Source organism: Myodes glareolus, chromosome 21 (assembly GCF_982192425.1).
Source record: "Myodes glareolus chromosome 21, mMyoGla1.1, whole genome shotgun sequence".
In the NCBI taxonomy this organism is placed as follows: domain Eukaryota; kingdom Metazoa; phylum Chordata; class Mammalia; order Rodentia; family Cricetidae; genus Myodes; species Myodes glareolus.
In genome coordinates, this window is record NC_142046.1 from 51967585 (window position 1) to 51990042 (window position 22458).

Here is a 22458-nt window from a genome sequence, read left to right on the forward strand (position 1 = left end):
TAAGTGCTTGCAGAGCACTTTGATCATGCTATGACGTCAGTCACCCTGCAGCTTCAAAATGGGAATCTCATGGTTAGTGTTTGCTCAACAGGGCTGTCCCGAGAGGTGGCTGCATCGTGCCTTTTCCCACACAAAGGGAAGCTGCGAGGATTCAGCAACAAGAGAATAAGTTAGGGATTTCAGGAAAGCCCACCAATCCATGATGTCTGCAGGGGTTACTATTTTAATCACTCTGGGAGTGCCAACATATACATTATGCTAGCTCAGAATAAAACTGGTTTAAAGTCATCTAATTGCCATTTTACTTATCTATGCTACAGTAACATTTGGAAGTATTAGCCAGTTTGTGGGCTGATAAATGGCCCTAAGGCACAAGTATACCTGTTCATCTGTTAGCAGCCATTACAAGTGAGATAAGAAGCTCACGTGGGTAAGATCCTGAAGCTCTGCTCTGCTTTCACTCCCTGTGGAGGTTTCTATCTTTAGGTAAACTAGGTAGCAGGAGATACTTGTACCCATATGCAAGATTTACTTGGTCATGCATGTTTGGACTGCCCTTATCAATAAGACTGTCCTAGCTGAGAATAGAATATTATAAAATTTCAAGTCATAAATGCATATTAGATCTAAAAATCTTGAACTATATCCTCAATGAATAAAAGTGTCCAAATGAATTTATTTCTACAAATTTAATTTTTTGTTTTTTCAAAACAGGGGGTCTCTGTGTAACAGTCCTAGCTGTTCTGGAACTTGCTCTGTAGACCAGGCTGGTCTTGAACTCATAGAGATCCACCTGCCTCTGCCTCCCAAGTGCTGGGATTAAAGGTGTGCACCATCACTGCCTGGTCATTTCTACAAATTTAAATTAAGATGAGATTTATACAGGCAGAGACACTGTGTAAGTTCTATTTTAAAGAACTAAAATTGCTGTGTGTGGGGCTCACTTCCATAACCCCAGCACTCAGACAGCTGAGACAGACGGATTTCAAGTTTGCGGCCAGCCTGAGCAATGTAAGTTCCAGGGCAGTCTAGGATACACAGGGAGACCCTATCAGAACAAAAGAAAATGCTATAGAATTATAGACAATATCTAGTAAAGGCAAAGCGTCAGAGAAGCAAGGCACTGTGCTAACTTGAGTAACTCTGGATGAGCAGAATCTGCAGGACTAAAGACAACAGGCAACACAGCTCTCAGTGTGGAAGCTCAGAAAGCTCAACAGCCCTGAAAGCAGCGCCAGGAAACCGGAATTCAGCGGCTCGTGAGCAGATGGTAAACGGCAGAAACCAGGTTCCTCATACTGGAGTGGGAGGTCAGAGACAAAGAAGGGAGAAGGTGCCCTGCTTCCAAAGCTCCCAGATTAGAACTGAGGTCATCACCATGAAGTCATGTTTAGTTTGACATAAACAGATGTAAACACAAATAAAGCATCTGTAGATGTGTGCATATATATGCATGAGTCCTATGTACCCATTGTAACCATTAGTCTTCATTGTCAACTGGACTGCATTTGGAATCACTGAGGAGACACATCTCTGGGCATGTTGTCTATGAGGGCATCTGCAAAGAAGCTTAACAGAGGAGGGAGGACCCACCCTGGATGCGAGGGGCACCATTTTGCCAATAGGGTACCCAGACTGACTAACAGGGAAAAGGAGCAGGACAGACTGATGAACAGTGGTTTGACCTCTCTCTGCTTCTAGGCTACAGATGCAATGTCATCCGCTAACTCAAGCTCCCATCACCATGCATGCTTTCCCCACCATGATAGACTGGAACTCTCAAACCATGCCTGAACAAACTGTTCCTTAAATTGTTGCCCAAGTCAGGTATTTTACATAACAAGAAAAGGTAATGAATACAGAACACTGGTATCCAGTGGGACAGTCACCGTGATGAACCTGACCATGTGGTTCACAGTCCTTTGGAACTGGTTTGAAGGAAGAATGTGAAAGAGGTTGGAACTTCCAGCTAGAGAAGTCCTAGAATCTTGTAAGCAGAATTTAACAGGCCATTCTGGTGGGAGTTTGGAAGACCAACAGTAAAGAATGTATTCATGAAGGGTCAGGATTCTATTGGGAACTAGAATGGCAAAAGATCACTCAGGTTCTATATAAATGGGCTTGGCCTTAGCACAGCATGATATACATTCAAGGAGAAGGCAATTATGAGTAAAGAAAACTAATACGGTAAAAGGAGCTATGTCCCATGGTTATGTAGCTGGATTTTCACTTGAACCAATCCCACCTTGATCTCCCCCAACTCCCTAGTGTCCTGTGTTGGCTAGGCTTATGTCAACTATACATAATCTAGAGTTATCTGAAAGGAGGTAACCTCAATTTAGAAAACGCCTCCATAAGATCCAGCTGTAAGGCAGCCCCTCCGCCATGCCCTGGTTTTTTTGAGACAGGGTTTCTTACTCCGTAGACCAGGCTGGCCTCGAATTCAGAGATCCACCTGCCTCTGCCTCCCTAGTGCTGGGATTAAAGGCGTGCACCACAACCCAGTGAAAGGCATTTTCTTAATTAGCAATTGATGGGGGAAAGCCTAGTCCATTTATAGGTGCTGCCACCCCTGGGCTGGTGCTTCTGGGTTCTATAAGAAAGCAGACTGAGCTATCCAGAGGGCCTTCGGAGTGATCCTTCGTCTGGCGAAGGACGGCTATGCAGTCGGAGGCCCACATTGGAGCAACGGATTGAGCCCCCCGAGGTCCGGAGGGGGAGCGGAAGGAGGAGGAACATGAAAGACGAAATCAGTACTGCGAGGGATGCTATCACCCACTGATACAAGGGAACGGATCTGATGAGAATTTACCAGGGCCAGTCGGACTGGGACTGAACGAGGACGTGATCTAGCCAGATTCTCGGAATTTGGCCGGATTCTCTGACTGTGGCTGGCCCGGGGTCTTTCTGAAAAGCCATTGACTATGACACTGGGACCTGTTTCCTCTGCATATGCTGGATTTTGGGGATCCAGTCTGTTTGGACGCTCGCCTTCCTGGACCTGGAGGGAGGGGGAGGGAGCTGGAGCTTCCCACAGGGCAGGAAACCCTGACTGCCCTGGGGGACGGAGGGGAAGGAGGGGGGGAGTGGGGGGAGTGGGAGGGTGTTGGGAGGGGGGTGGAAATGGAAACTTTTATAATTTAATAAAATTTACTAAAAAAAAAAAAAAAAGAAAGAAAGCAGACTGAGCAAGTCATAGGAAGCAAGCCAGTAAGCAGCCCTTCTCCATGGCCTCTGCATCAGCTCCTGCCTTCAGCTTCCTGCTCTGTTTGAGTTCCTTTCCTGACTTTAGATGATGAACAGCAATATGGAAGTACAAGGCAAATAAATAAACTCTTTTCCCCATCTTACATTCTGGCCGTGGAGTTGCAACGCTGCAATAGAAACCCTAAGTAAGCAATCTCCCTTACTGAGCCAACAAATTCTACAATCATTTAAATCAGTTTGAGCTTTCTGCTATCTGTCACTAAATTTGGCCATTCTTTCTTTTTCCCACTTGAAACAAAGCCTCAGGCTGGTCCGAAGGCCTGACCTCTATCTCAGCCTCTGCAGGCTGAGGATGTAGTTCAGTAGTGGGGCATTTATCCAGCGTGTACAAGGTCAAGGCCATTCCCAGTAAATAAATAAGTAAATAAGCAATAAACAAATAAATCAAAGAGGCCTATATGAAGAATTGGGTGGGTTGGTGAACTGGATGTGGTTGCAGCCCAGGTTTAATAGAAAAGAGGGGGTGGGGAACAGACAGGAGAAAGGGTTTAGTAATTAAGTTTTCTAAATTGGCCACCCTGTGTCTCCTAGTAACAAAAACAGTAACACTGTAACGATGAGAAGAACATGCTGTTTTGAGTGAGAGAGTCTTTCAACAGGGCTAAGACCACAAAGCCATAAACATCTATGTAAAGGAAACACTTGGGCATTGAGAAAAGCCCATACTGGAATCCGTTCATCACCCTACCGCAGTCTTCTGAAAGGCAGCCGGCACAGTTCCCCCATGGGCACATCTTCTCAAGTAGGCTTTGTCAAACAAAGGTTCCATGATAATTTCACTGGGTTTTTATTATGATAATAATCTAAAAGCGGAATCAACAGGAGCACACGTGTAACCGCTGCTCCGTTTGCATTTATGCTCTTGTTGGCAACAAGCAGCACAGATGTAATATGTAAATGATGCATCTGAGCACACAGCACACAACAGCACAGATGGGCTGAAGTCGAAAGAACCTGTGTGGTGATGGCCAGGGCCTTGTTTATAATGAGAGCTGCAATTTAGCTTCCGTAGAAAAACAGCAGTCACACTATAATGCCGTTAGTTTGAGGTTTATTGGGGTTGTCATAGTGTTTGTACTTATTCCGATTTTACGGCTGACTGAATAGGCGCTCTATGCACAAAGCGCACATACCTAGATCTGTGTTTACAGGCGAATTAGTAGACACATTTTATGTGAACTGAGGAGTCTTTAAAGTTTTTCCTTGAAACCATCCCTTATTTATCAACATGGAGAAATACAGTGTTAGGAAATTCTGTTCCAGAAGATTCTACTCTTCTCTTTAGTAGGAGAAATACTCCATGTGGAGCAGGAGCACATGGGACTGAAGTGGTTTCAGGTGTGACGAAGGATTTGGCCTGAACTGCATCCATGGGTTGGCACTGATATCTTAGCTTGACAACTTCCAGCATGATACTTGGATCATTTTAGTTTCATCAATAAAATGTCATATGATTATTTCAAAATATAGGAGGCTCCAGGAGGAAGTGCATAATACACAGGGCATGGGCACAGTGTTGGGTTCATGGTTTTTTGATGCTAGCCAATGCTAACCACTGTTGGCATTAGTTTGGCCCTCCTTAAAATGTCCACAGGGTTCTACAGATATAGGATCAAGCTTTCCACCAGGAGGCTTCTTAATATAAAGAGCTCTAATTAGTCTCAGCTTCTCAAACAAGCTATTAAAGTGAGCTGTGAAAGACTACAAGCCGATAGCAGGATCATCACCTTTATCCCTAGTTTTTGGAAGACCTACTTACTTTGCTTAAATATAGGTTCATATGTAATTCTTTTAAAAAAGAATTTTATTTATTTATTTACTTATTTATTTGTGTGTGTGTGTGTGTGAGTGTGTGTGTGTGTGAGTGTGTGAGTGTGTGTGTGAGTGTGTGTGAGTGTGTGTGTGAGTGTGTGTACCATGTGCACATGGAGAATGGAAGGAAACTTGAGGAAGTTGGTTCTCTCTTACCATATGGGTTCCAGTTCCAGGAACTGAACCGAGAACCGAGATCATTAGGCTTGGTCCAAAGTACCTTTCCCTTGGAGCCAACTCACTGGTCCTCGACAACATTTTTAAAGGATACCGCTTAAAGCTTGAAGAAGAGAAACACAGTAAAATTAATGAATAATTAATCCCTACCCACCACTGCGAGTAACTAGGTGTTGAAGGGCTCAGTTGGACAAGTCAAACTTAGACTAACCAAGCCTCCGCTGCAGCAGTGCAGGCAGAAACAGAGAGGAGGCAGCTGCCGTGTGCTTCACTTCCCCTAGAGGTGAGAGATCAGGTGGGTCTAGCATAGACGAGAAAATCGTTAAGGAGCCCAGAAAAAAAAATAAAGGCCTATCTATTATAGACCTCTGAAGCTGTGGGTGGGGTGGGGCAGAATTGAATAATACAGAAGAGGAATCATCTTGGAAGAATCCCCCGGAGAGTCCTCCGAATGGAGGCCCTGAGCTGGGAATGCAGCTGGATGTATGAGCATGGCTGTGAGCTCCCTGAACACCTGTAACGCACCGATGGCCAGCATCTCTCCAGACACGTAGGCAAAGCTTCACAGTCCCTTATGTTTCCCCCGGAAAGGTCACATTTGGGATGTGGGCAGAGAGCCCTCAAGTCAAGGAAAGAACATAGGCATTTACTGCTTGACACATAAGAAACCTCAGCCTCAGAAGCCATGAAAGCTAAAACGACCCCAGACATTCGAGACCAGCTTAGCCCTGGGCCCATAACTCAGCTGGTGGAATACCTGCCTAACAGTGGGTCCCTTGGCCTAATCTCTAGCACTTTAAACAAAAAAGTTTAGAGAAGTCTATGAATTATAATGTCACGACAGAAAATGAGTCTATTAGTTCCATTTTCATCTCATATACAGAAGTCTTAGCATCTCTGGCCTCTGGATGGTCTTATCCCTAAAATAACTTGTGAGACAGTGGTAAGGGCTCACAGCGCATTTTCTCGTTTTCCTCCTAGAGATGGTCTCCTAGCTGAGGCTGGTCTGAAGCTCCCTGTTGCCAGGGATGACCCTGCTTCTGTCTCTTGAGTGCTGGGGTTACAGGACTGAGCCACCACTTCCACTTTCAAACAAATGGTGCTGGGGATCGAACCCGGAGCCCCATGCACACTAGGCAAGCACGACAGCAACACGGCTACGTCCCACTCTAGGCACATTCTCTACAGGAACATTTTAAGTAGTAATTAAGATACCAGGCTAGTTCACACATGCTTTTTTTAAATCCATAATGTGGATGAAAAGAAATGTGTTTGTTTATTTCAAATGGCCTTAGAAAGCTGGCAGATTCCATTTTCCCAGATAGCTGAAATGCTGCCAATCCATACTGCCTGGGGCAACTTGAATCTTATTTAACACAAAAACAATCTGATTAAATGATGATTCTTTTAAAACAACAATAACAACAACAAAACAAAAAAACCTGCCGGCCATCTCCCTGCTGCCTGACAACACAATGGGTGTGCAGAACGCAACACTGTTTCACTAGAACCGAATCTGTGAGCAAAACAAGAGCCTTGGAATAAGTCATCGTAAGAGATCATGGTTCCCCCCAATAATAACGGCGGAATAGCTCGGAAACCCCATTTCCGGAGCTGCACCTAGCAGCCCATTCCTCTTTTCTAGGGTCTCAGCCAGTCAAGCTCTTGGCAGTAGGACAATGTCCTCTGTTTCCTGAGGGAGCTGCTGTTCTTTTGCTGCAAATGTATAAATTCCCAAAATAACCAGCACCAGAGATTGGATTCATTAAGGTAACAGTTTCTGGGGTGCTCTGCTTCCTTAACCAGTCTTCAACAGTCAGAGCTCCTAAATCCAGCTCAGGGTACACACTGTAACACTATGAATGACAGGGCCCTAAATGCATGCTGTGCCTCAACAAGCCAGAGCTATCTGCATATATGAACTGAGAGTTTTAAACAATGTTCTTAAAACAAATACAAAACAAACAAACAAACAAACAAAAAACAAAAAAGGAAAACACACACACACACACACACACACACACACACGGCAGGCTGGGCAAGATCTCTAGACAAACGCCACCAAGAAATAGCACACAGGACTGGTAGGAAGAAAGCTAAGGTGCTCTGCAGAATGGCATGAATGACAACGTCAATGAAAAGACAGAATGTGAGTTTCTGGAGGTAAAGATTCACAACTGTAAAATAAAAGAAAAAGTAAATTCTCTCTAAAATCATCTATAAAATTGAAGTAATTTCAGTCGAAATTCTAAGTATTTGGGAGGGAGCTTGAACAAGTAATTTAAGGATTCATTTGGCAAAATAAGCATACAGAAGTGCCAGGAAAACACCAGAGAGAAAAAGGGTGATGTGGCTAGATTGGGCTGGGCTTCAGGGCAGTACCATGGCAGTGGGCTTGTTGGCCAGACCTTGTAGCACCCTACTAAGAAGTCCTGGCCATGTATCTAATGCTAGGATGGAGCTCAGCAAATACAACAGGTTAGGAAGTTCAGAAACTAATCAAAATACATATTAAAAAGTCTGTCTGTAATAGCAAGTGTTTTGAATCAGTGGATTAGAGAACAATGGCTTATTCAAAGAAGTACTTTAAGAAAATGGGCTACCTGCCATTTGGGGGAAATATTAATTCTCTGCTCCATATCAAACATGAAAACTGCAGATAAATTACACTTTGAACATAAAGAAATCACATCTTAAGCCAGTGAGAAGACTAGGCAAGTAAACAATCCGAGTTCCGTCCCTGGAACCCGGGTGGTGGGTCCTGCAAGTTGTCCTCTGACTTCCCACATGTTCCAGAGCCCATGGGCACAGCTCTGCACCAATAAACAAATAAATGTAATTGCAAAAAAGTTAAAGTTGAATCTTAATAGGATTAGAAAATCATAAATATTTCTAAAAAGTGGGGAGGAAAAACTCCTTTAAACATGATACCAAGCTATAAAAAAAAATGCAAAGAAATTAATTGATGGGGCTGGGGAGATGTTTCGGTGGTAAGAATGTCTGCTCTACATGCACGGAGACCTGACTCAAACCCCACAGAAAAAGCCAGGCATAGCTGTGTGAGTCTGTAACCCTGGAAGGAGATGGGCAGATCCCAACACTTTCCTGGGTCAGTCAGCCGGGGGAAACAGGGAGTTTTGGGTTCGGGGAGAGAGACCCCATCTGAAGGCAGCAAGGGAGGGGAGAGCGGGAGAGGAAGAGCTCTGACTGACACATGTGCACACATAGGTGCATGCACCTGCACACTCACATGCATGCACTACACCATAAGATGTGTGAGAAAAGATTCTGGAAATGTTATAAAAGATGGTGGGGATATTTGCAAACTATTAGGATGTTTTATTACTATTATTACCATAAACATAAGGAATGCTTAGAAAACAAGCAGACATGACCGCAGTAGAAAATATAGCAACGTCGTGAACAGGTACCCACAAATACATACAAACTACCACTCAGAAATGTTTCCCTTAACCATACGGCTCTGGGGGCTCTTCGACCTTCCTGCCAAGGCTGAGTCCGGTTGCTGGTTATAAAATGGCTGCAGCAGCTCGAGTTCCCACACTGTCATGACAGCCTCCAGAGAAATAAAAGGGTCACATCTTTCTTCAGTCTCTTAGGAAAGAGGGAACTTTACCACAAGCTCCTCAAAAGACACAGGAACTGAGTCACAGGTCATCCCCGAGCTAACGTCAGGTGGGAGAATGGGCTGCTGTGAGCCGCTGAGCACTCGGCTTCTGAGTTTGTCCACGGAGGCCACCAAGTTCCTGTCAGGGATCTTCAGAGGCCAGAACTGCTTTCATGATAATGGTATTCATCTATCTACCTGCCTTCTGTCAATCACCGCAGCCCACCGATGCTTGTGGATGGTACGGACAGTAAAAGCAGGCTGGCCTGAATCACAGCAGAGGCAACCAGCCACACTGTCCTCTTCATTAACTGCCCTCTCGGGGAGTGGCCACTCATACTCACACGGCTCTTAATGAAGCCATAAAAAGTGTCTTCATGGAGCACAATTCTTACTTTGCCATTTCCTCAAAAATAAAGTATGCCTGTCAGGAAAACAAAAGACACCGCACACTGCCTTTGCTAAAATTCGAGCTTTTAGACAAAACTTAAAATTCTAGTAAATGTGTGCCCACCACTAGGAGGTAGCAGCTTTCCAACACTTGGGCACTGCTGTGCTAAGGGTAAGAAAACTTTGATTGATTTATGACCCAATGGAATGTGCCCACATTTGGAGGAGCCACTATCGTGGATGAACTAATACAATACCAAGACATGATGCTACAGAACCACACACAGGGAGCGAGAGCTTCGCTCACCCACAAAACAGAATAATCAATGGCTGTAAGGTTGATTCTCTTCTGTGGCCCAGGCTGGCCCGGAACTCTCTATGTTGACCAGGCTAGCCTTGAGCTCAGAGATCTGCTTAGGCTTCTGCCTCTGTCTCCCTTGTGCTGGGATTAAAAGTATGCATCACCATAAGAAAACATGATGGAAAATTCCATTTTTAGAAAGATGTTCTGTAAAATAATCAGAATATATTAAGAATTTGTCACAGCACTGTTTGTACATATGCTGAGAAAGTATAGTTATTTTTACAGTACTGGCTAAATTATTAAATGCATATCCATAGAGAGGAAAAACAAGTATCTGTACAAAATGTTGTCAAAACTTTAAACTTATTAATACAGAAAAAATGTTCTCTGGTTGAGAAGGAGGGGAGAAAGCAGGGACAGTGGCTTCTGAACCTTCAGGGCCTGGCATGGCTGCACAGACGTGGTCTAGGAAGATGGTTTCTGACTCAGGCTCACAGGTGGTCTCAGTGCATCCTAAATGTTCCCTCCTGGTTTGGTTGGTTGGTTGGTTTTTGCTTCTTTGTTTTGAGGCAGGATCTTAGGTAACCCAGGCTGGTTTCAAAACTACAATGTAGCAAAGGCTGGTTTTGAACTCCTTTTCTTCTGTATCCACCTCTCAAAGGGGAAAAAAAATCCTCAAATTACCTTTGTACTTATAAAACAAACTATTTTTAAATTTAGTAAGTATACAAGTTCTACAAAACATCCATATGTAGAGGGAAGGAGGGGAAGAAGCGGGCCTGGGTACTAGGCAGCAGGCACTCACACTAGAAAGGTTTCAGAAACCCCCATTAGGATATCAAATTCCAGTCATCTAGAAGCTTCCTATTCACCAAACTATAACAGGTACCTGTTACCTTGACTTTTTTGTTTTTCTTTAGAAGTTTTGCTCATGTATGTAATGATGAAATAAGAATAGTTAACACTTTATATCATTAAGGATTTATTATGTCATTGTAAGGAGACACCTTTGAATGGCTCTCTTCTAGTTCCTTACAACATACACTGTGGTCACTGTGCTGTGAGCAGAATGGCAGTTAGCTCCATTTTTGGTACCAGGTACTGGATACCTCCTGGCATCCTCTTCCTCCCACCCGTTCCTGACCTCAGTGTGGACCACAGTTCCACACTGCCGTGTGGCATTATGACTACCTTCTCTCCTTGATTAGCAACTGTGTCTCTGATGCACCGCGATCTTTTCATTTATAGTACTTGTTAATCATCAGATAGCAAACACAGATGGCCCCAGTCAGATCTGCCCAACCCTGGGAAAGCTCGTGCGCCCCCTGCTGGCCATCTCCAGAGAGACAACTTCCCAAACACAGGCATTTCATTTGCCTTTGGGTTTCAGTGAGAGATTTGGGAACAAGTTCCTGCAAATGCTTGCTGAAAGAGACAACTTCTGACTAAAACATTGCTTTCCTTCTTCACACCAAAGAGAAACATCAAATTACTCCAAAAATATATTCCATCAACAGCATTGTGGGACTTTGTATACTAACTTAAAAGTAGCAGTAAGAAGAAAGCATCATAAAAAGCCAAGCATAGTGGCCCACACTTAAAATCCCAGGATTCCAGTGGCTGAGAAAAAAAGGATCCTGAGTTCCAGGCCAGCCAGCGCTACACAGCTGAGCCTCTGTCTCAAAAAATTAAAAAAGGGGGAAAAGGCTGACAAGATGGCTCAACACCGGAGCTCCAGCTCACTCCTGCACTTGGGTGGCAGAGGCAGGAGGCAAGTTTAAGGCCAGCCTGGCTACAACGGTGTGCTTCAGACCAGTCAGTGCCACATACCTGAGAACCTGGGTCAAAACCAAAACAAAAAACAGGACGATTTAATCAGAAACCTGCTGAAGACCAAAAAAGTGAACTACAGAATCTCATTGCAGGTCTGCACCTATCCTCGCAGACAGAAGCCCCTGCCAGGCTCCGTGGCTGTGGCATCACCCAGTCACTGCCTCACACAAAGCAGGAAACTAAGGTTAAGAATTCTCAGACTGGAGAGATGTCTCAGTGATAAGGGCATTTGTTCTTGCAGAGGATGCGAGTTAGATTCCCAGTACCCACATGGTGATTTACAACCACTCATAGTTCAGTGCAGGGGGTCTAATATCTTCCTGTCACCAACCTGGGCACTAGGCACGCACATGGTGCACAGACATACACGCAGGCAAAACACTCATACACATTTTTTTAAAAAGGAATTCTTAAGTTCTGGTCTTTTCTCTTGAATCTTTACAATCTTGATGTTTTCTCCTTTAAGAATGTAGTCTTAAGGATACTGCTTTGTTGGCATGCCAAGCCCCAAATCAATATGTAGAAAAGGAGCAATGCAGTGAAATTCAGCTGTAACCACAAAAATGCCCCAAACTAAAGTGCAGAGTAGTGATAATAAACAGAGTTAATAATACTGCCGCACAATTTTTCTAAATCTTTTCCATGTATCATCTCAGCCAGACTGCTGAAAATTTATTTAATAGAAAGCAGTGGGGCTGGAGGGATGGTTCCGTGGTTAAGAGTACCTGCTTCTACAAAGGACGCAGATTTGGCTCCCATCACTCACACCAGGGGGACTCCAACTCCAGAGGATCCGACACCCTTTTTTGTCTTCTACAGGCACCCTCACACATATGCATATATTCACTCACAGGCACGCTGACACACATACATAAATAACATAAATCCTATGGGGGAATGCTGTGGGACAATGGTCTTATATCCTGCAAAGTTTTGTCAGCTGAAGTGGATTAATAAAATGCTGATTGGCCAGTATCTAGGCAGGAAGTATAGGTGGGCAATCAGAAGAGGAGAATTCTGGGAAGAGGAAAGCTTCAGTCTGCAGTCATCACCCAGATGCAAAGGAAACAAGATGAGAATGCCTCGCTGATAAAAGGTACAAAGCCAAGTGGCTAACACAATCAAGAATAATGGGTTAATGTATGATGTAAGAGTTAGTTAATAAGAAAGCCTGAGCTAATAGACCAACCAGTTTATAATTAAATAGGCCTCTGTGTGTTTCTTTGGAACTGAACAACTGTGGGGCCAGGTGGGACAGAAACCTCTGTCAACAAGAGAAATAAGGCACAGCAATGGAGACAGGGAGATGTGATTTCATTTCGGTTATTAGGGTGACCAATGAGGCTAAGAAGAGAATCTCGGCAGCCTAGCAAATGGGCTCATCTTTTGTTTTTTTGTTTTGAGAGAGAGGGTTTCTCTATAAAGACCAGGCTGGCTTTGAAAGCACAGAAATCCTCCTGTCTCTGCCCCCTGAGTGCTGGAATTAAAGGCGTGTGCTACTAGGCCCAGCTTGGGCTCATCTTAATCACTGAGCCCTGCAGCTTCTCCACAGAGGCATTCACCACACTCAAGGGAAGTTTACATTTCTAGACAGGTCTAGATTTATTGTAAAGTTAAGGATATGCAGAGTCCCCAAATATCTGACAGTTTCCCTTGTGCAGCTCTTGTATCAATTTGTTACCACTGATAACAGTAGAAAACCATTATTACAAACCTAAGTCCATACTTCATACTCCATCTGTGCTGCTCCCGTTTCTCCCTAATGTCCTTTTTCTCTCCCAGATTTCCAGCCAGGATAACACACTACAAATGGCTGCCATATTTTATTTTAGAACTATAATAAAAATGAGGTTTGTTTGGGTTTAGTTTTGGGGCTGGAGAGGAACCCAGGCCTTGGGACACATGCTAGGCAAGCACTCTGCATTGAACTATATCCCCACCTAAGGTGGCGGCTTTTATGGAGGAATACCCCAGACACAGCCCACTAAGAGCACTCCTCTCTACCTGGAGGAATATCCCAGAGACCTGCATCCCGTCGAGAGCACTGTTCTCTACCTGGCTCATCACAGATGACGTTAATTGTGGTCACCTGGCTGAGGCAGTACTTGATGAGTCTCTTCACTGCGATGTTACTTCCTCAACCCCCACCGCTTCTGTACTGTGTTCTTTGGAAAGAAACCACCACGCAGAAACTCAAGAAGGGAGAGGTTTACAATCAGATGGTACTGGTGTCAGCTTTGGCCAGAGAAGCTTCTCTTTGCATGGTCAGAGGAGACTGCAAACAGAGATTTGCCTGCCTCTGCCTCCTGAGTGCTGGGATTAAAAGCGTGCCCCACCACCGCCCGGCCATCATCTTGTTTATTCTTGATCCAACACTACAACCAGCTATTTCTCCAAAGAGTCCTTGTCCTTTTCATTAGTCTGGGCACTGAGTATGCTCTTTGCGACTACGTTGTCTTTGCTTCTGTACCCCTCGGTTGACAAAGCAAGCAAATACATGTTTATAACCAACCAACCAGAGTCCCATTTATGGCTCTCAGTGCTACATATGTACACATTTGCATCTACACTGAACGAGAAGTCAGACCTGCTAGATCAGGAATGCTGCCTCACAAATCAGGCCATGCCCCCTACAGTCTCTCCTCTTAGAACAGGAAAAGCAAGTTCTGTTTCTCCCTTGGCTGCCCCCCTTTACCCTCCTCTCCTTTCCTTCCCCTACACACATATCCACTCAGCAGATGGCTGCATAAGCCCAAAGAGAGAAGGTGGCTTGCCCAAGATCTTAGTAGGTGCTGCTGCGGCTATGACATGATCTTGACTTTTGCTATGATGCTCTTTTCCCTACACACTCCGGGATTCCTTGTGCAGTGTTGAAGGGTTGCTGGGGGTCATTTAGATTCTATTCTATGTTGACTAAAGCTTTAACGGTTAAAAAAAAAATTATGAAGAAATGGAATCTAGCCCTGGAACTTTGGTGAACTTGATACCTCAGAAGCCTTTCTGCTATGCAGCACCCCTAAATGCTGGGTAAACAAATATATAATATGCTAACAGCATACATCACTGATCCAGCAAACTAGAAAGATATTTCCAGAAACCAAAATTCCAGACCTGACTGAGCACTGGAGCCAGCAGCAACCCAAAGCACACAATGCACAAAACAAAATATGTCACCACATTTATCTAAATGGGCTCATTTAGTCTAACATTATGAAGTATATTTACGTACTTCACCACATTACCAAAATAGAGGGGGACATCACAGATCACAGCAGCAGATATACAGAAAACACTGAGAAAATTCAATGTCTACTTGATCTTAGCCAATGTGGAAAAGGAGAGAATTTTATTAACCTGATAAAGAGGAGCCGTCAGCAACCTGCAATGCTAAGGGACTAGGAGCCAGATAGATTCCCTGGTAGGCGGACAGATAGGGAGGGAGATCTGTACAGATCAAGGCATGTTTACACAATGGTTGTGAGTCACCAGCCATCCTGTCTTTCTTCAAATCACCAATCCAAAGTCAGGGGAGGAAAACCCTTCGGAGACTTCAAAACCCCAGCCCTTGAGAAGAGCCTGGATTTCTCTGCTTTCTAAGTTGTCCTAGTGCATGGTGGGGGAGGTGAGGAGTGGGGGTGGGGCTTTCCTCTGGGTGTCTGCTGTGTGTTTCCTCCCCTCCATTACAAATCTTTCTTCAACTGACTTCCTGTTTGTGTGTTTTGAGATTTCTCCTCTGCTACCTGTAGCCCTCTTCCTGCCTTTTATGTTTAACTGGCAGAGAACATGAATCCTATCCAGACCTAGTACTAGCAATGTTATCCTCAGTGGTAGCTACTCTGTTTATAAATATTAGAGTGAATATCAGTATCGTTACCTGAGTGGAAACTCAACTGCAAATTTGGGTCAACATAGTAGGAAAGGAAATAGAAATAAAAGATAAAGGGCAGAGAAGTAACAAAACTGCCGGTTTCCTGAGCTGTCATCACTGGGAAAACTCCGGAAGCCCACAAGTGACGATTATTACAATTAAAGAGGAAGAAGACATGTATGGTTATCTACTCGCAACAAGAGTAATATTAAAAATCTAATTGAGCCGGCAAGGTGGCTCCGCACATGAACGCCTTTGCCATCAGGCTTGATGGTCGGAGTATGATCCTTGGGACCCACACGGTGGAAGGAGAAAACACACATTGGGGTGTTGTCCTTTGCCTCCACACATGCGCCATGGCAAGCACATGCTCCCTCCCGTAAATATGTAATAAAAACAAATTTTGATCGACTTTTTAAAGCACTAATTTTTAGCCAGTACATTAATAGTACATGCCTATATCCCAAAATGGGGGACGCTCGGCTGGAAGATTAAGTTTGAGACCTAGGAGCTTCATGATGAGTCCCTGTTTCAAGAAAGCAAAACAAACACATATGTATGCATATATCATTTATAATTATTTATTAAAAATAGGATATTCTTAAGAAGATGCATAATATTTAAGTCCTTGAAGGAAAATTATCAAACTTCAAAAAGAAACTAAAGAAGAACTAATAGGAAAAACTGTTTTTATAGAATAATTTGAAATGGGTAGGTTGTACATGCTCTTCAATTTGATATAATGTCATCCATCCCAATCAAAATCCCAAAGGGAGCTGGAGAGATGGCTCAGCAGTTAAGAGTACTCGCTGCTCTTGCAGAAAACCTGTATTTCGTTTCTAGAACCCATGTGGCAGCTCACAATTGTCTATAACCGCAGTCCTAGGGGATCCGATGCCTCATCTTACATCAGTGGGACCAGGCATGCAAGTGGTGCAGACACACACTGCAGCCAAAACACTCACACACAAATAAAAGAAATCTATTTTTTAAATTCTAGTGATGTTTTCTCTGGAACATAAGGGGTCTTAAAACAAAAAGTACAAATAGTGAAAAAAGGCATTTCTGAGGAGCTGGAATAGTGTGAGCTTTGCCCTGATGGCTGTCAAGTTCTGCTGCAAGACTGACTGTAACAGTTAGTCCGCTCTCAGCTCAGAAAGAGGAAACAGGACAGAGCAGAGACTAGAAACAGAAACAGACCCAGTAAAGTGACACGGCTTACATATGGTTCAGATGTGTCCCCCACAGGCTCTTTCCTGCATGGGAAACTTCGTCCCTCGTGTGGAAAGGTGGTAGACCCTTTAATTACAGGACCAATGGAAGGTTAAGTGGACTGCTAGAGGCACTGTTCATGAAAAGGAGTAACAGTGACCCCAGTCACTCCTGGATCGTAGGAAAAGAGCCTAAGACTCTGACGACCTGTCACCACATGACCTCTCGTTCTGACCCATGTCCCCACCATGATGCCATTGGCCATGCTGGGATGCAGCCAAGCAATCCTTCAAAAGAAGACACACAAAGTCGCCCCTGGATCTTAACTTTCAGCCTCCAGAAATAGAAATTAAATAAGCTTCTTTATTAAGTACCAGTCTCAGATATTTTGTTACAGCAACAGACAACAGATGAAGCCACCACATACGGAATTTAGTGTACAATAGAGCTAACACTGCCGGCTACACAGAAATGAGGACCACTCATAAACCATTCTGGGACAAGAGGCTACTCACATATGAGAAATGATAAAATGGATCACTAATTTACATCATTTCCACATTTAAAGACCTAAATGGAAAAGATACATTTTTAACTCTTTTGGGGAAAAAAAAGGAGGGGGATTATTTTTGAGGCATCGAGTTAAGGGCTTCTAAACAAGAATCACAAGGTTTTAGTCCTATAGAGAAATTCTAAGTAATTTTTACCTGATTGAAGTTGAAAGCTGCTTTTCTGTATCTATATCCCCAACACTCACACAAAAAAATTGGGGTGTGTTTGTGCATATCTATACTCCAGCCAAGTGGAAGCAGAGACGGACAGATTGTTACAGGTAATCGGTGAGCACAGGATTCAGTGAGAGACCCTGTCTTAAAGGTAAGGCAGAGAGAAATCAAGGAAGACACCAGCATTAACCTCTGGCCACCACATGCATGTATACACATAAATAGACACAGACACATGCACACACACACACAGGCACATACGCGCACACACACACATACACACAAGCTACACATGTAAATAAATAAGAAAGAATTAAATCTTGGCTGAGTGTTTGATATCATAAAATGTAGAACATCTTCAAAGTTTTTTCAAAGTTGATATAGATTTTATAATCATGAACACTGAGAATACCACTTTGCATAAAGACCTAGTACAAACTGACAGGAGGCATATTTAGGGTCCATTTCAGATATCGTTGGAAACTCTGTCCTAATTACAAGCCAAAATTCCTTTCACAATTTATTTATGAAACTCAAGTCTGCAACCCAAACATCAAATTTCAAATCAAACGTAACAAAGTACAGTCTAACGATCTACTAATTTGATTCTCATAGGCTGAGGAATGGCAGTAGCAAAATACGAAGTCTTTGTCTTCCATATTTAAATCATTATGATTCTGTAAGAACAGAAGAGCTTGCATAGACAGTAAAAATACTGCAATCCGCAGCAGACGCTAGCCTTGGGTTTGAGCTAATGCATTCAGGAAGTGTGCTGTGTGGTGTGACTGTGTGTGACTGTGTGCTGTGTAGTGTGCACACCACACACTAAGGCTGCAACACAGGCAAACACTGTCAGAAACCCGTCAGATGCAGCACACACTTGCTTTCCCCATCAATTCCTCACTGTGCATTCAGAAGCCTTTTACTGTTGCCTAACTTCTCATGGCCTCCACATTCAAACATGTGATCCATAACGGTTGGAATCAGTGTAAGAAGCTGGGCCCACCAGGACATTCGTCACAGGATAGTCAAACTGACGTTATTAAAACAAACTAATCACGTTACTCCCCTCTTCAGAGCCTCTCATGGCTTCCTGTCACAACAGAATAAACTCAACCTCCTTCCTTTAGCCTGAAAGGCTGGTCACGACTTGGTCCCTGCCTACTGCTCTGAGTGTATCTCCCTCCTGGATACAAAGAGCCACACCAGACTTCTGGACAGTTTAGAACAAACCAACTTTGTTGTCACGGGTCCTGAGAACCCTGCAGTTGAGCATCCCTCTCCCTGGATGCCTGCCTTTGTTTGAGAAATGGTCTCATGCTGCAATTCCGTAGCCCAGGCTAGCCTCAAAGTCCCATGGACTCGTCTGCCTCAACCTCTTGAGTTCTGGGATTACAAGCAGGAGCCACCAAACTTTTTCCTGAGACCTTTGGAGAGCCGTCCTCCTCATGATTCAAGGTTCAGCTTGAGAGTCCCCTCTTTCGAGAGGCCCTCTCCAACCTCTCCAGCCTTAAAATAAGCTGAAAATACCTATTTTAAGGGTAGACTCCATAGGGATTTGTATTTCTCATTTCTATTGTACTTCCCATTGATTTAAAGAGGACGAGGAGACCAAATCTGCATTAATGCTAAAAGCACTTAGTTGCTGATAATATGCTCTACACACTGGATTTGTAGGTCATTCATTCCTTCATTTCTTCATTCATTCAATATACACATGCATTACTCACATTTTAAGCAGTGTGCTAAAGAGGCAGAACAATATCCCAGCTCCTTTTTCTGCCCAGGTTAGATAAACACAATGCCACAAGAATATGCATGGGGTAACACTCTAGGCTGTTTAGCTGGAGGGGGTCAGGGAAAGGGTTCAAGTAGAACTGTGCAATCTGGGAAGAGTTGTGAGCCTAACAGCTAAACGGAAGGAAGGGAGGGGTAAAGAAAATCAAGTAAAAGGTTTGAACATGTGGACAAACATCATAACAGGACTGACATGAAGGACAGTCAAGGGATGAGAATGAGATGTAGCTATGACCTTTACAGGACACTAAGGGGTTCTGATCGATCCTCCATAGATCTGTAAGCATCTATGCATGTGTCCTCTAGACTGTGAGCCGGATCAAGAAACCTTTATTGTCAACTTGATTTAAAAAAAAAAAAGTCTTCAAAAAATTAAAAAGAATCTTAACAAAAGGATAGTCAGGGTCACCTAGATGACCACCTCTCATCTGAGTGCTGCCCAGGGTTCCGGGTCCCACATTTGGCTTTAGGAGTGCACTGTTCAGCAGGCTATACATTTGCCATGAGTACAGATGGAGTAGTGAAAACGTCCTGGCTAGTTTTAATCAACCTGACACAGACTAGAATCATCTGAGTAAGTAAACCTCAACTGAGAAAAATGGCTCTATATCAGTGGTTTTCAACCTGTGGGCCGTGACCCCTTTGGGGGAGACTGACCCTTTCTCAGGGTCACCTAAGACCATCAGAAAACCTGTATACTAACAATTCATAACAGTAGCAAAATTACAGTTATGAAGCAGCAACGAAAATAATTTTATGGTTGGGGGTCATCACAACATGAGGAACTGTATTAAAGGGTGGCAGCATTAGGAAGTTTGAGAATCACTGCTTCATAAGCTCAGACTGTAGGCAGGTAGGCCTGGAGGGCATTTTCTTAATTAGTTACTGATGGGGGAGGGCCCAGCCCCAGCCCATTGTAGGTGACGCCACACCTGGACAGGTGGTTCTGGGTTCTATAAGAAAGCAGATTAAGCACTGCCAGGAGTAAGTCAGGAAGCAGCACTCCTCCACGACTGGAGTTCGAGTCCCCGTTTTGGCTTCCCTCAGTGGAAGTGTGATTCAGGATGTCAAAGCTAAATAAACCCTTTCCTGCCCAAGTTGATTTGATTGTTGTGCTTCAGTGCAGCAGTGGAGACGTCAGTAAGGCACTGATGTACAGAAATGATGCTGTCCAGTGGGGATCAAAGAAAGTCCGGGCACGCTGGGCAAGGGAATTTTCCCAGTGGTTTAAATAAAGACTGGGGTACGGAGTAATCTGTAATCCTAGAAAAATATGTACAGGTCTCAGTGTAAGAACAGTATGCTTGAAGGACAGGACACACTGAGTGGCTTTCTGAGTTCTTAACGTCTAGCAAAACAGTATCCATGATCACAGTGAGTATGCCGGGCTACTGTAGTTGCATAGAAGATACAGAGGACTTTATATGTAGTTTTATATTTGCATATGTTTAGCATACTAAAAATATTTTAACAACGGAAGATCCTGGGTTGGACTGTGGGTGAGGAGGAGCCACCAAAGATGATGTGACAGCTTGTGCATTAGTGAAGTCACTAGACAAAAACTGTGTGGCAGGCTGGGACCGAAAAGACCCAAGTCTAGGCGGAAAGAGCAATCAGAAGGCTAATTAATAATACGGTAAAAGTGGGAAGGCACTGAACTACTCAGATGAAAAGACTGGACAGAAATAGAATCAAAAGGGGGGGGGAGAGGCAAAGACAATGTAAAGACTTTCCTTGGGGAGCTTGGTGGTAAGATAACCACAGGGAGGGAACATTTCAGAACATGCTTGGTAAAAGAAGAGTGGAGGTTGCCCAAGTTGTGCACACGTGTGCAGTCCCTTCTTGCTCCCCACAGCCCCAGCCTGCTCACTGGCTGTCAAAAATGGGGAAAGAAACCACTTACTAGGATGAGTTAGGGGTCAAGCTTGATGCCACTCAGGAAGATCTGAACCCGTGAGAGGGCAGGTGGAGGAGAGACATGGAAACAGACTTCTCAAGCTGCTCCCAGAGTTCCCAGAGGACAAGCGGTTGGATCTGTTAGAACCAGAGGGCTTTGATCCAAACCAGGAGCGGCAGTGCCACTTCAATGGAGCAGCAAACGAGGGTGATGCCCATCCTGTCTGAGGGGTGGTCTGGGTCCTGCCATGGAATAACTGACTCATTGCTGGCACTTTATGTGCAGAAGTGAAAGGGTGGAGGTAGAATCACAACATGTCCACAGCTTGCTATTGTTTTTGTTGTTAATATTCAACCAGAGGGGTGCTTTAAAGCTTCGGGAAAGATAAGCACAGATGATACAAAGGCTCAGCTGGTCGGTGGGAGAGCTCTGACAGACGAGCTGCGGGGAGAAGAGAGGTGATGATGAGTGCAATTCAGCCACGATTTGCATTTTGCTTCAGCCAGAGGAAATCCAGATATATTTTTCCGGGTTCCAGTTTTCTCAGTGACAGCTGCATTCATGAATGACCAAATTAACTATTGTAGAGCTTTCTAAAAATACACCAAGCACTCCACCCTATGCCATAAGCAAGTCATGAAACATCAGGAAAAAAAAAAAAAGCTAGACCCGGGGGGGGGGGGGGGGGGGGGGAGATAAATGCATCAAAGGTAAAAAGATAGTTTTTCCTTTCTTTCTCACTTTTTTTTTAAAACAAAACAAAAAATCCTAAGCGCTTAAATTGCGACCCAGCTGTCAATCAGAGAGCTGACATTACTGACTTTTTAAAAAGCATCTACTAAGATCATGGCATATCAAGTCTATGTGGGAGATGCACACACCACACTAGACGGGTTTACAACGAGGTAACGGTGGCATCTGGTATACAGTTACGGAAATTTTCATGTGCAGAGCTGGTTAACAGAGAATGCTAATTTTTACTTAGGGAAGTCAACCTGGATTATTTTAGGCAGTCCAATAAGAATGCAAGCGTTTCATATTTTATTCCCTATATGGGATAAAAACTGGAAGCAAGGAGAAGGGAAAGAGTAATTATCACAAAACCAGCCGGGGTCCCTGCTGTCCACACTAGGGTCTCTGGGAAAGAGAAATTTAATCTTACTTTGGTGGAAAACCAGCATATTTCACCACTAACTACATGACAAAAGCGTTAAGCGTTCATATAACCAAATGTTTAAGTTAGCTTCATCCACAAGGTCCCAAGCGTGGCTGAGAGAAAGGCGCAGGGCGTACCTTTGGAGGGTCCCACTGGACGCAACGCCCTCCGGACACGTGGCTAGAGCCTCGCAGGGCTGACAGGCTTCCAACCACCAGGGCGGAAAAGAATTGTACCCTGGGTGCGGGACTAGAGATGAGGCGCACGAGGAGGCGGCCTCACAGCGCCCCCAAAGGTCTCCCCGATAGCCTCGTGCAGCCCGGAAGCCGGCCCGACCCACCGCGCAGCCCCTACGGCGGCGCAACCTATTAGGGTCCGGAGAGGAGGACTGT

General features: G+C 44.2%; 1 protein-coding gene across 2 annotated transcripts in view; it reads right to left on the reverse strand.

Moving 5' to 3' along the window:
* Mettl8 (methyltransferase 8, tRNA N3-cytidine) overlaps positions 1-22429 on the reverse strand; it is an 82916-nt gene extending 60487 nt beyond the window's left edge. Inside the window, exons 1-2 of one of the 2 annotated variants that reach the window (XM_085680971.2) lie at positions 22204-22429; positions 20917-21351 (exon numbers count right to left, since the gene is read on the reverse strand). The gene's annotated coding sequence lies outside the window, so the exon portion shown is untranslated. The remainder of the gene's footprint in view (positions 1-20916; positions 21352-22203) is intronic. The other variant, XM_048425756.3, reaches the window with a different exon arrangement.
* Positions 22430-22458: the final 29 nt, after the last annotated feature.